This window comes from Triticum urartu, chromosome 5A (genome assembly GCF_056163025.1).
Source record: "Triticum urartu cultivar PI428250 chromosome 5A, HENAU_Tu73, whole genome shotgun sequence".
Taxonomy (NCBI): Eukaryota; Viridiplantae; Streptophyta; class Magnoliopsida; order Poales; family Poaceae; genus Triticum; species Triticum urartu.
The window spans coordinates 481,949,476-481,964,708 of NC_141877.1; the positions used below are offsets into that span (position 1 = coordinate 481,949,476).

The window sequence follows — 15,233 nt, forward strand, 5'->3', positions numbered from 1 at the left end:
GAAATCCCAGGCCGCCATAAACTCTCCACTCCAGCCGCGAAACCCCACCCTCCTCCATCCGCCACCTCATCTCTGCCCAGCCGGAGCCTCTTTCCCTATGACGTCGTCCACCGCAACAGCTCAATGTCCCTCATCCGCCTCCCCGGATGAGGATCCGTCGTCCATCCTACCGTCCCGTCGGTTCAGCCGCCCCGTCCTCCACCTCCAAGGAGCTGCTCCGACGATCGCCTTGTCTATCGCGGCTGCTCCATCCCCACAACGTCGCCTTAACCTGCTCCATCGGAACTGCAGCATCCTCATCAACTCCTCGGACAAAGCTGAGGCCTACTCGGCGCCACCAAAGAGGTTGTACACTCATCGCATCGCAACTTCTCCTTAACTCGACCTCCCGGCGCCGACGGTGCTCCATACCGCACCACGATGGAGCGGCTACCTTGAAGCCGGTGCCGCGGGTGACATCTCCACGGCGGCTCTCCCCAGTGTGAGGCCCCTTCGGTGGCGGCGGCCATACCAGCCGGATCTGTTGCTGCTGCTCCGGCTATCGCTCGGTCGCTTGCGTTGCTGCTGCTACTTCGGCTCTCGCACGCTCGCCCAGCTGTTGCTGCTCCGGCTCTCGCTCGCTCGCTCGCGTTGCTGCTACTGCTGCCCGGGCTCTCGCTCGCTCGCGCTGCGGCTGCTCCGGCTCTCGCTCACTTTGCTCCTACTGCTTCGGCTCTCACTCACTCGCTCGCGCTGCTGCTCCCCCCTAGCTTGTGTTCCTGCTCTGCTCCGATTTAGCTACACTTCAGTTGACTGAATCGACTTTTGGGTCAATCAATTTTCAGGGGGTGGTGGGTCTCGTTGGAGTTAAGGAAGAACCACCCGCAGCAGGGAAGGGGGCTCACTGCAGAGGTACCCCACTATCTATCTTAGGGTTCTTTGTGGGGTGCTGCTCGCCGGCGGTGGGGCGCGGTGGTGGGGCAGTGGCGTGGGGATCACCGGAGAAAAAGCTTGGCGCGGGGGGCTAGAGGGTTGGCCGAGGCGGCGGCGGACCGACGGTGGGGAGTTGTTTTGGGGCGGCGAGGCAGCGGCGGGCCGGCAGTGGGGAGTTGTTTCGGGGCGGCGAGGCGGCGCGAGGTTCGGCCAGTGGTGGCTGGCGGATCAAGGGGTGCGGGTTGAAGATGAACTGTAGGCCCTCCCTAAACTATCCCATGTGAAGTGCCTCTCTGCTACCATTGCGTTCAGTTTCGACAGTAACATTCAGATTCCACAGTAAATTTCAGTTTCGACAGTTAAGTTCAGAGTCAACAGTTTTACCTCATCTGTTGTAGTCAGGTGGTTTTTGGTGATATAAATTTTACATCTATCACTTTTCGGTAATGCATTTTACATCATCTATTGGAGATGTTATTAGAATCCCACTTGAGGTTAACGGTATCTGTCTTGTGCTGCTTCAGCCTTGACGTCTTATGGCTCACCGGAGCTGGTCCATGGACGGAACGATCCATCACAACAGAGCAGTGCCCTGGACGCCGTCTATAGATTCCTCTGATCTTCCTCCACACCTCCGACAGACACCTCTGCCTCAACTTCTTCAGCGACCAACGCAATGATGCTGAGGTCGACACAGCTACAGCAAAGAGGTTGTACACTTGTCGCATCACTTATTACTCTACATTCATGTTGATCCATTAGGTGTGTTGTGGTTCAACGGAAAAACTAAGCAATAGGAAATTTTCCTATGGCACTCTACTATTCAATTATTCATGCATTTTGTTGAACAGAATGGAGCAAAACATCCACCTGGACCTACTTTTCAAAATCATATGCATGAAAACAAGACTAAGTGCATTAGTGGCAGAATAACATTATAACTATACACGCTTTCATATGGTTTCACGGTATTTTGGCCATGTTTCTTTGCATTCCCTTGCTCCTCCTTTTCCTGTGAACCAAACACCCAAGTTGACAGAAATCCTGTGTTCACAAATGTTTTGTTTCCCATGTGCATTCCTATCCTATTCCAGTGTTTTTCCTCCTATCCCTGCGTTTTTAGAATCATGCAAGCCGAATGAGCCCTTACAGAATTACTTCATTTATTAGTAGGTGTCGAAGAAAACTTTGTGTGGTTTGTCCTGCTCCTACCGCGACGTCGTCGACCTCACCTGAGCTGCTCCATCCACAGAAGCATCCACCAAACCAGACATCATGACTCTTGGCCATCTTTCGCAGCCTCAGATCTCCGTCCCTGCCGCCGGCACCCACCGCAATGGCATCACCATCATCGACTCAGCAGATGAACCTAGGGAGTTCACGGGTCCACAAGAGAGGTCGCACTCTTTTGTTTCTGCTTATGTTATGCATTGCTTAATATTACCTACTACTTTATTGTCCTGTTCACCTCTTAGAGTCCAAGTCAGGTCCAAATTGATGTTCAAACTAGAGTTCTAAATTAGTCGTGGGGCACATATTGAGGCAACAATGAATAATATCTCTGTCTAATATCTGGTTCACCTAGGGTATGTCTATGTTGTTCATCTTGGGTGGGAAACAAATAGTAAAGCAATCATCATCTGTTTTTATTAAATTAAAGCAATCATCAACCTGCTATCATTATTTTTGGATCCATCCACTGGTTGTTACCATTACTCTAGATTGTTACCATTACTCTAGATTGTTACCATTACTCTAGATTTCTTCATGATCTCCTTACATAATCTCACTAAATTTTTTCGTATGCATGTCAGATATTGTACACAGTCATGCTGAACATGTAGAGAAAAAGAGAAGAGTTTTGCGCGGCAATACAATGTCATGCAAACATCGCTCCATGGTAGGTTCAATGGCAAACCTCCCCCCTCTCCAGATTGTAATCCAGAGGAAGATATTTGTTCTGAGGCGGATTCAGACGCAGCTGGCCACTCCTATTTACCCCCAAGGTGTTTGCTCTAACTTGGCATGATGATGTTAGTCATATCATGCATATGTTGCCTTACAGAGCCTACTTTCGACATCATAAATGTCATCTGCTTAGTTTAGACATGTTCTGTAATGCCACCTATGTAGTTTCAATATCATATATGGGAATTATGCAAGGCCATCCTGTTTAACCAGGCATCATATATTTTAATGATATCTAGCCCATCCTTTTCTTCATTAAATTTCCATTTGTCGACAATGTTTGTACATTAAACTACTCTTCCTGTGAATCAGCCATTTGAGTGGGTGACGGAAAAATCTGGAGAGAAAACAAGGCCATCAAAGCAGACAGTGCTACCTGTCGAAGCAGATCTCTTACTGGATCCCGATAGATCCTCAGAGATGGATTTAGAGATAGATGACCAGTCCTATTCCCCCACCGAGGTGTATGCTCTAACTTGGCACGGTTCTACTGCTCATATCCTGCATATGGTGTCTTGCATTGCATAGTTTAGACATCATATACACAATATTCAACATCATGTTCTTAGTTTAGACATCATATATGCGAATGCCCTCTACTTAGCATATAAATCACATATCTGAATTAAATCATGTGATCCTGGTAACTTAGATAACATGTATGTGAATTATGTCATGCGATCCTATTTAGTTAGTTATCATATCTTTGAATTATGTTATGCTATGCTATCCAGTTTAGATAGACATCATATATGTGAAATTATGTCATGTTATCCGTTTTAGTTAAACAATATACATGTCAATTATTTAATGCCCTCTTTTTTCCACACTATATATTGCATCTCTCTCTCATACAATGTTTGTACATACAATTATGTTTCCTATTTATCAACCATTTGAATTGGAGCGGGTGATGGCAGTATCTAGCGGAGTAAAAACACGGTCTTGAAATAAAACAGTGTTGGACTCTTGGTGGAGATAGCACCCCAGTTGTACATGCACGAGAACCAGCCCTACCACACATAACCCAGACTCTCGCAGATTTTACCCCTACTGCGATGGATAGAGAACCAGCTTCACCCAATCTAACCCCAACCCCAGCAGATAGTAACCCAGTTCCTGTTGACACAGCACCATCTCCACCACAGAGCTCCCAAACAAGAGCAGTTAGTAAGGCAGCTCCAGTGCCCAAAGCGCCAGTACTACCATGGCGAACCCCAACTCCACCAGTTAGTACACCTATTCCTGTGGAGGAAGCACAACCGGCCATTCATATTTTAGCATCTATCGCATTTGATGTTGTTAAATCCTATGTGCGTATCTTCCCATCATGGAAATATTATACTGAAGATGAAGGAAAATGACAGTTGGAGGTGTTTGTACATGAGTTATGTGTAAGTAATGTTATTCATGGCAATTACCTTGCTTTGTCCCATACATTCTACCTCCATGATGGTTATAATACAACAAATTTTCCCATTTTTCTCTATAGAGAAGGACCGATTTGGAAACTTAGGATGAGGTAAACTGTGCTAATACCTCTGCTATGTTCAAGAATGCTTGGTGGCAGTATCAGAATACCTGAAGAAAACGTAGTTCATTGGCAAAGAAACTCATCAAATTCCGTTACGTTGTCCTGAGACACATTTACTGGACGATGACTGGGAACGCCTTGTTCTTTACTGGTCCCGAACCAAGAATGTGGTAAGGTATATGAGCTCATTTTATTTTAAGTACTATATGCTTGCGTCTTACTGTACTCTGTTCATGTAGAACAAGTGCTTAAACCTGAAGAACAACTGATCTCATTTAAGATTCCATTGCTATTGTGCATACTGCTTTGCTCTTTTATCATTGTATTTACTCATACAAACTTATTTTTAAATTGAACTATCCAATGGAAACTCCAATGGCACAACAGGTATGTTTACGCATGTTTCTTTAACAGGTTTGCTCTTATAAATAGCTATGTTGATTTCAATTTCAATTGTGTATACAGTTGACTTCTCATATCATGCACATTACTAGCATCATAACAGGGCCAATAGTGTTATTGTACATGTAGACCCGTGGTACCCATCTGAAATCTTGTTGTGTCGTTTAGTTTCCCATGCTTTGTATTCTTTCAGTGCTGCTTTCTCTTGAACTGATATGATTTGAAGCGTCACTCTATTTTCATTTGGCAAGATAATGCAGTGACCATAGGACATAGATATATGTTTGTTTGATGCTTTTATAATGTACTACTTGGCAATAGAATACTTGGTAGTTTAATCTTGTCCACCTCACTAATGAACTGGTTCACCGAAATGAGTTTCATATGCTAGTACATGCTAAACCTGTTATGTGTCTGCTTGTTTCTTCTTTTAGAATGCTGACAGAATATTGGGGAAGAGTGCCTTATTAAGAAATAATAAAGGAAGTAATGCAGATAAGGTTCAGGATCGTGAGACATCCTTGTTGGTCTCCAAAAAAGCTGATAAAACAGCTAAGGAAAACTATATTGAAGAGAGTGAGGCAACCCCAAAGTCCTATCTTGGCTTACTGTTTGAGTTACTGGCCACTACCGCTTGCATAAGCTATTCAAACTCACTGTCTGGATTAGTTCGGTTTCACGAGTCTCAACTACAAGCTGAAAGACATCATGAGTTGTGTTGCGACAAGAAACGGAAGGACTGTGGAAGTCCCTGGAGCATTCAGATGCATACTTTCTGGTGCAACAGCAAGCGTTGGAGGATTTTAGCGCCAAACAGGACAAAGCTAATAACCTTTCTAAGCTTATTGCCAGCATGGTGAATACCCAGGATAACATTTCTTGAGCTCTTCTGAAGTTGCTTCAGTTATGGACTAGTTTTGCTCCTGCGTTTATTTGCACTGGTCGCCAATTTTGATGGCCAGTGTATGTAATATGCTGCTTTGTTCCCTATATTTGCACTTGTGGTGAACTTTGATGCCCAGTGGATGTAATATGTGTAATAGCTGTAATAGGCTAGCGTTAGTTGCTTGCTTATTTATTTCCTTATAGTCTTGTTTAGTTGTTTGCTTGTAGTCACTGCAGTTCTTTTCCGCGTTTTTTTACTGGCCACAATAACCTAGTTTGGGTAACTAGGCCACAATAATCATGGCAACACACGGACTGTTGTAACCATGGGCCTCCTGCGGGCCATAGGATCCGTGGGCCTTTTATGGGCCGTAGGATGCATGCGCATTTTACGGGCCGTAGGATCCATGGACTTTCTACGGGCCGTATGATCCATGGGCCTTCTATGGGCCGTAGGATCCATTGGTCTTCTACAGGCCGTAGGATCCATGGGCCTTCTATGGGGCGTATAATGATTTCGCCAAACATGGGTCGTACTATTCATGGACCATAACGGGTCGTTAATAGGCCATATTTGATAACACTATGAAAATAGCCCAACGGGTTAATGGGCCACAAACGGGCCGAATGTAACCACGGGCTGTATTTGGCCCACAAATGGAACATGCCAGTAACGGACCGTATCTAACCGAATTCTTGAAATGAGCCCAAGAATAAATGGGCCCTTAGAAGGCTGAAAGTTAACACGGGCTGGAAACGGCCGACAGAATAATGGGAATAAAGCGATATAGTGTTCATTATGGGCCAGTTTCATCTCGGGTCTTTAATGGGCCAAGAGTTACATAGGCCTCATATGGGCCGAAAGACATCATGGGCCATACATCACTACTGGAAACAGAGAATTTGCCATCAGTCAGTTCTTTGCCATCTGCCAGCAGATGGCAAAGAACGTCTTTGCTATCTGCTTACAAAAAACAGATGGCAAAGAAATAACAGATGGCAAAGAACCTGGTTGCCATCAGCCAGTTCTTTGCCATCTGCCAGCAGACGGAAAAGATTCTTTGCCATCCGCTGGCAGATGGCAAAGAAGTGGGTGGGCCCAGTGGGTAACGGCGTTGTAACGGCCCACTAGCCCCACCTCTTTGCCATCAGCTGGCTGATGGCAAAGAGGTGGGGATTTGCCATCCACTGGCTGATGGCAAAGAAGTGGGCCTTTGCCATCTGCTGGCTGATGGCAAAGAGGTGGGACTATCTCCTCTCCCAACTCTCAAAAAAAATCTCCTCCCCTCTCTCCCAGCCCGGCCCCACCCCTCTCTCTTCCAGCCTGGCTGACCCCTCTCTCTCTCCCCACCTCACCCGCCCACCACCGCGCACCCCCACCCCACGTTCACGACGCCGGCCCGCCCCTCCCCGCCACCGCAGCTCGCCCCTCCCCCGCCCCTCCCCGCCACCGCAGCCCGCCCCTCCCCCGCCACCGCAGCCCGCCCCTCCCCCGCCCCTCCCTCCACGGCAGCCCGCCCTTGTGCCCGCCCCTCCACTGTTCTAGGCCGCGGGCGCATCTAGTGGTTGGAGAAGAGCAGAGCAGATCCTTGCCGTTCCCGGCGAGTCGGCGGCGACACCGCTGGAGAAGAAGACGTCCGTGACCGCATCGGCATCGGCATCGGCATCCGCGTCTCCTTCCCCACCCCACCCCACCCCACCTCACCCGTGAGGCTCGCTCTCCCTCCCCCTGCGCCGAAACCCTAGGTAGCTGGTTCTTGGTTGGATGAATCGCTTCTTGGTTGGATGTTTTAGTGGATTCTGGCGTAAGATACACTGTGCTTACCTAACATAGGGCTAGATTTAGAGTAGATTGAGTGGACTAATCGAGATTTCGACTCAGTTTTGACCAGGAATTGGGATACTCTCACCCGGATTCAGTTTTGGTCAATGGAAGAAAGAAAACCTCATTTTGAGAAACTTCTCAACAGCATTTTAATGCTGCATCGAAAGCGCTATATCATCAGTTTGAGGGCTAGAGCAGCACTTGTCCATGTGCAGATGCTGAATGTACGTACAGATGTATGCTGCTAGCAGAAAGAAAGACACTAGCATCGAAATGTTCTGAATCTTCAGATGTGCTTCACAAAAAGGATAAAATAAAATGGAGGACACATTTCCATAAGCAAGTTCTTTGCTATTAGCTTATTCTGAACCTGAACACCACATGACGACCTGTGAAAAGTGGATATTGTTGCACTTAATTGTTGCAAATGAAGGATATTGTTGTGGACACATTTCCATAAGCAAGATTTACACCCGCATTGTTGTAAAAGGATATTGTTGGTAAATCTATATTGAAAATGAAGTCGTCGATTCTGTGATGAGTTGTTAACTACGCCCACATTGTTTTGACTTTTGAATCTGAAACTATGATCACTTAATTGATAAACTTGTCATCATCATGTAGGTGTTGAAAGCACAGAGAACTACAAAGGAGAAAGGATATTCTGATGTCCTTTATTTGGATGCCGTTCACAACAAATATCTGGAAGAAGTTTCTTCATGCAATATTTTCGTCGTGAAAGTATGGTTCTTGACATGGCAGTTCTTATTTCTGTAAATCTGTTTCAATATCTGCAGTTACAGGTAGTTTTTGTGATCGAATCCTATGGGAGCATCCTAGTTATGTACAACTTTTGCCCCCTTTTCTACAAACTAAGCAAGTCAAATGCGGATGATAAGCTACCAACAATCTTTGGTTCAGTAGCAAAATTACAGGATTTTCGTCACCCTCAGGTCCCGTAGAGGTGCAGGACTCTCTTTTGTGTCCGCTGGACACTTTCCCGTGCGCACCTATACGTTAATTGTGTATGCGCTGATTTAAATTCCTCTTTTATTTTCAACTTACTTTTTTGTTGGGTCTTTCCAAATTTTTACGTATACATCTTATACGTGTCGGTTCAACATATGTAACTTTTTTTGTATACATCTTTGCCACTGTATTTCTTCATTCTAGACTTCAAAGTTTTTGTAATTTCCAAAGTATCCTGTTTGTTTCTAATTTAATATACTAAACCGGGTGACAGTCTAGCCCGACCCATTTTTTAGAAATAGAAAGCATACAATCGCCGGGGTGGGGTTTTTTGGACATACAAGTGTCCTCCGTTTATTTGTCAGGAAATGTGAATGTTACCAAATTGAAAAGCAATCAAGTACTAAATAGACACTCCCTAATTTTAAGATGATTTTTAACCTAGCTTTTTATGTTTAGTGCAGCAACAACAATAAGGGAGGTAAAGGAGGAGATTGGGCTTGATCCAGCCTTGGTCACTCTCGTTTCCTCGCTTGAGCACTTCTTGCATCATAATAATCTTCACATTTTAGTTGCATCATAATAATCTTCTTCTTCTAGTCTTCTTCTTCTAACTTTCTTCTTTCCCATTTTACAGATTTGCTTAAGATCACGGAAGCTTGGGTTGATGGAGTGCTTGTATTTAGTTTTTGTTTTGACCTTGTGAAACTTGTTACCTATGGATGAAACTATGTAATATTGATGAAACTATGTATATGTACGGATGAAACTTGCTACTAATGGTAACATGTATTGGATATATGTGTTCATGACTATTGGTAATATGTGTTGAATATGCTATATTGGTCATATAAATATATTTGTGTTTGATATTCTGTGAAAATGAATTGATATAAGAAAAAACAAAATTAAATGGGGCAATATAGTCACTTTGCCATCTGCTGGCAGATGGCAAAGAGCTTTGCCATCAGCTGGCAGATGGCAAAGAGGCCACGTGTCATCTACACGCAAACTTTGGTCTGGCCTATTTGGGCTCTTTGCCATCTGCCAGCAGATGGCAAACCTCTTTGCCATCTGCTGGCTGGCGGCAAAGTATGCCGTTAGCCTTCTAATGGGGCTAACCCCGTTAAGAGGCTTTGCCATCTGCCAGCTAATGGCAAAGCCACAGGCTCTTTGCCATCAGCCAGCAGATGGCAAAGAAGCCTTTGCCGATAGGATTTCAGACAAACTGTTTGCCATCTGCTGGCTGATGGCAAAGCCTTTGCCATCCGCCGACCATGCCTTTGCCATCTGCCATGGCAGATGGCAAATTGCCAGATTCCAGTAGTGCATGGGCCGGAAGTTACAATGGGCTGGAATCATATTGGACGGCCTAGATGAAGCTACTGGGCTTAATTCTGATAAGCCGTAATGGGCCGGTAGTAAGCGGGTCGTAAATGGCCTATATACGAACAGGTCGTTAAGAGGCTTTCCGTTGGCCGGCCCGTTACCTTTTGACCAAGTCAAACTGGCTGGCCTTTTCACCAGAATGGGCCTCTGTAGGGTCGTGCTACGTGTCGACGTATCATAGGCGCCTCCTGTCCAATGAGTGGATGACATCTGTCCGAACGGTGAGCAGACACGTGTTTCCTCCGGCCAATGAGAATTTTACATGTGGAAAATTCCCATTGGTTCGGGCTGTTAACGGGTTATCGGATCCAAAACCGGACCCGATAGCTTAACAGCGTTCCGTTACGGTGGATGCCACGTGTCGGTCACCCTTGACGAAAGCACCTCTATAACGCGCGATTTTTTCATCATGGATGTGGACACTTCCGTGATGATAATTTTGGTAATGCCATGGAACACTTCTACGACAGCACAAGTATGGCTATCTTCATTATGTCATAAATTTGTCATGGATGTACATGCATGACAGAAAATGTGACCTACTATGACAAACATGTAGCATCACGGAAGTGTCTTTTTTGTAGTGTTAAACCTGCACACTGAAGCTATCTTTTGGAGATTATTTTGTCTGCCATGGATAATTTTGGTTGATGTTTAGCCTGTTGTGCTTAACATGCTTCTCGATGTACCTACACAGGACAATTTTGGGAACGACTACTGTTTTCCATCCAGGTTAGTTTCATCCCATGGCTTATATATGCTCACTGTTCAGGATATCGATAGCTGGTACCATATAGGCCGAGGGCTGATAAGGGACTAATTAGTGAATCGGACTTTTAGCTGAATATATCTGCAACCCATTTATCGTTAGGTTAACTAGGGCCATATGTAATATATATGAGGCTACATAGCAACATCCACTGTACTTAATGTCTAAATATGCAATGCTAGGCTACATAGCAACAAGGAAGAGTGTTACATTAATGTTCTGATGATGTCTAGATATACGTAGAAGAGCAGCAGCAGCAGCAGCAGCAGCAACAACAACAACAACAACAACAACAACAACACATCCCTGTTTGGATACTCAACTTAGGTAGAGGTTAGAGTTAGTTTCTAGCTCATGAGTAACCCTGAACTAAGTCCATACAAAGAGTTGTTTGGATGGCAGGGTTAGATTGACAATAAATGCACTAGGAGAACTAGCTCCAATTAGCACCTCTTGGGTTGGATAGTTTTTCTGGGTGGGTTATAGATGCAACTAGCTCAAACTAGCCCTCGTGTTTAGATATACTTTAGGTCTATTTGAGCCCGAACTAGCTCAAACTAACTGTAACCCATGGATACAGCAGCAGTTAATCAGCCGATAATTTGTAAGAATGCACTAAACTCCTTCTGGCCCATAATATAAGATGTTAATTCATCTAATATGTGAGTATATTGTATGTTATAAGATATTATAAAAGAGTGTTGTACTACATCATTGTGCAATTGTTGTTTAGCTTATAATATTAACTTGGTGCTTTTAGGTACTTATGTCATTGGTAAAGATCCGCGCTTCGACCCTTTCTGCGTATGGGGCAATGAGATATCAATGAACCAGCATCAAGTGAGGAAGCTGATAAAGATTGTTAGCAAAATGGGTCCAAATAGGGCAATTAAACTATTTGTTTACACTTTATCCAAGACAACAGCGAACTGCGGGATGGTAAGTAAGAACTCTGCAGCCTTCTTTTTACTGACCATAATGAGTTCTGTTATATGACAATGTCTGAATATTTTTCCTTTGCAATGGTTGCCAAAGCAGTTTACTCAAGATTACCTCTCAAACTACATGATTGTTAGGCATACAAAGGTTGAAGTATTTCTACCAGAACACGGTGATTATCTAGATGTTTTCATGAACACCGTGAAGGATGGGCGGTCGGCCAACACAAGGGGTTGGACTAGAGTCGTGCGTGCCTTTTCCATGGAGGAGGGCACAATATGGGCATTCCGCTTCACCTTGTTCAGCCACCAGAATGTATTTCGCCTCTTTATTTACCGTCTTTAATAGTACAAGTATACAACTGTGGTTGATCATTCTTTATTTGGTTCTTATGTAACTCTTGAACATATGTACCTGAATCGAATAATGCATTGGTTTTTTGAACCTGATGGATATGAATAAATTTGTAGCATACATTCAAATTCAAATTCAAATCCGGTACAATTTGAAATAGCAGCAATTAAATTACGGTGAAATTATGCTCTCCAGGTCGTTACGGCACACACGGTTGGTAAAACACAAACGTTTGTGATATACACCATAATCCGAGACGGTTCACAGAGAGGAAACGTGTGCAAGCATGCACACAGTTGCCGTTTGCAAAGCGTGTGCAATGTCAGACAATATCACAAATGGTGCGGGCAAACTAAACATTTGTGTTAGTTGCCTTATCAGACACGATTTGCAACCATGAACTATTTCTGATGAAGTTTGCATCATAAACATTGCACCACAGAATAGTGTGTGCGATAGTTGTCGTGTACGACGACACTACTAGGGAAAAGCTTATAGACATGCGCTTACTAGTAGCGCGGGTTTATACCCCTCACTGCTGCTACTTACTAGTAGCGTGGTTTTTTACCCCTCGCTGCTACTAAGTTGATAGTAGTAGCGCGGGTTTTTAACCCTCGCTACTACTAAGCAGTCTCTACTGTGCCCCCCGGGACATGCCATAGTAGTAGCGAGGGGTATGAACCCGCGCTACTACTAAGTTGATAGTAGTAGCGCGGGTTTATACCCCTCGCTACTACTAAGTACAATGTATGTGAAGTCTCCATATCCTCGGTCGAATCCCTCCTCTCTCCCTCACTCCCCCCTCTCTCCATAGGCTCTCCCATTCCGCTTCTCCCTCCCACCCGCGATTCCCTTCCTCATCCACCACCACTACCGGCCTTGCACCTCATGTCTCCCCCAAATCCGGTGACCTCCACACCTACCGTGGCCCCCTCCCCCTCCTTCATCCTCCTTCTCTAATGTTAGAAGGAGAGGGTGATCCAGTAGAGCGCCATCCATGGCGGCGGCCAGATCCGCCATGGACACAACCACATGTGAGTTGTTCTTCCTACTCCTCTCAATCTCTCTCTCTCTCTCTCTCTCTCTCTCTCTCTTCATCTTCCAGATCGAGCAGAGCGCCATCCATGGCATCATCTAGGGTTTCAGCTCCATCTCCGGCGGCCACCGGTGAGTTGCTGCACCTACTCCTCTCTATCTCTCTCTTCCTCTTCTAATCCTTGTCTCTTTTTTTGTAGCAGCAGCGAAGGAGAGGTGTATCACCATGCACGACTTCATCCCCTCTAGGATCAGCATCGACCATGGATGAAGAGTACGATGACGCCTAGCTAGCAGCAACAGCCATGGATGGAATTTATTTTTTAAATCCTAATTAGTTAGAAGTAGCGAGGGTCCAGACCCACGCTACTACTAGTTAGTAGTAGTGCGGGTGGTATCCACGCTACTACTAACAGATGTAGTAGTAGCGTGGGTGGCACCCGCGCTACTACTACAAGTTAGTTGTAGCGCCGTATCAGTAGCACAGGCATCCACGCTACTAATATACCTAAAACCCACGCTACTACTAGGATTTTCCCTAGTAGTGCGATGTTACGACGGTTCGATGTTTCATAATCATGTCCGACACTCATACGACGATTAGCTAATCTTCTTAATTACTTATCACATACGGTTTGGGGAAAGCGAATGTGTGTGATTGTATGCTTATCATACACGTTCTATAATAGTGAACCGTTTGTGATGGGCCGCGCATTGTAAACGTAGCACCACAGAATAACGACTGCGATGCCAATGTGAGCACAACTGAGGAGTACTGTATATGCATCAAGGCTCCCTATCCCCGACGCTTTCTGGGTCGTGTGGGAAGGACCCCCCTATCGCCGTCACTCACTAGGCGACAATTCCAAATGCCTTCGTGGAAAGGGGTTAAAAACCGTTTGGATAGCACCGACGCGTACCAGTGCATGATGGATAGCAGTCAATGTGTGGAGTAATAGTAGTAGATGCAGGCAGGAGTCGGTCTACTAATCTTGGACGTGATGCCTATATAATGATCATTGCCTGGATATCATCATGATTATTTGAAGTTCTATCAATTGCCCCATAGTAATTTGTTTACCCACGTGTATGCTATTTTTTTCTAGAGAAGCCACTAGTGAAATCTACGGCCCCCGGGTCTCTTCTTTATTATATTTTCCTTTGCGATCTATTTTTATTTTCTTTTATTTTCAGATCTATTAAACCAAAAACCCAAAAATACCTTGCTGCAATTTATCATTATTTATTTTATCTCACGTTCCTGCGAGATCTATTTATCTGATCTACTACAATTTTACCTATCTTTTTACCCGTGAGGGATTGACAACCCCTCTCTTACATCGGGTTACAAGTATTTGTTCTTTGTGTCCAGGAGCTATTTACATGGTGTTGCATGGTTCTCCTACGGGTTCAATAACCTTGGTCTCATCACCGAGGGAAATACCTACCGTAGTTGTGCTGCATCATCCCTTCCTCTTTGGGGAAATACCGACGTAGTTCAAGCCGCATCACGGGCCTTGCCATGTTGCAGTCTTAGCCAGGTTGAGGGAATTGGCCGGGTTGAGGAACCCGGCCAAGTACGGCCCGGATTGAGGGGCGATGCCGGCCCCGATGATTTTGAAAAGGATCCGGGTTCCGTTGCCTGCCCGGGGTTCATCCCCCCAACATTATACGCTACGTGTCAAACAATTTCAGATTCATAATACTCGATCCAACACAAAGAACCTCAAAGAGTGCCCCAAGATTTCTACTAGAGAAACACGAACAAAAACGGGCATTGAGGGAGTCCTAGATTAGGGGGTGTTCGGGTAGCCGGACTATACCTTCAGCCGGATTCCTGGACTATGAAGATACAAGATTGAAGACTTCGTCCCGTGTCCGGATGGGACTTTCCTTGGCGTGGAAGGCAAGCTTGGCGGTGCGGATATTCAAGATCTCCTACCATTGTAACCGACTCTATGTAACCCTAACCCTATCCGGTGTCTATATAAACCGGAGGGTTGTAGTCCGTAGGACTTCAACTCCATATACAACAGTCATACCATAGGCTAGCTTCTAGGGTTTAGCCTCCTTGATCTTGTCGTAGATCTACTCTTGTACTACCCATATCATCAATATTAATCAAGCAGGACGTAGGGTTTTACCTCCATCAAGAGGGCCCAAACCTGGGTAAAACATCGTGTTCCCTGCCTCCTGTTACCATCCGGCCTAGACGCACAGTTCGGGACCCCCTACCCGAGATCCGCCGGTTT

At 45.2% G+C, this 15,233-nt stretch overlaps 1 long non-coding RNA gene across 4 annotated transcripts; it reads left to right on the forward strand.

Moving 5' to 3' along the window:
* Positions 1-7,162: 7,162 nt before the first annotated feature.
* Positions 7,163-9,329, forward strand: LOC125509966 (uncharacterized). 4 transcript variants are annotated; one of them, XR_015602414.1, is made up of 3 exons: positions 7,163-7,408; positions 8,151-8,267; positions 8,955-9,329. It is a non-coding gene; the product is annotated as an uncharacterized LOC125509966 (long non-coding RNA). The 4 variants fall into 4 exon arrangements; XR_007284428.2 differs by having other exon boundaries at positions 7,164-7,447; positions 8,960-9,329; XR_007284427.2 differs by having other exon boundaries at positions 7,169-7,447.
* Positions 9,330-15,233: the final 5,904 nt, after the last annotated feature.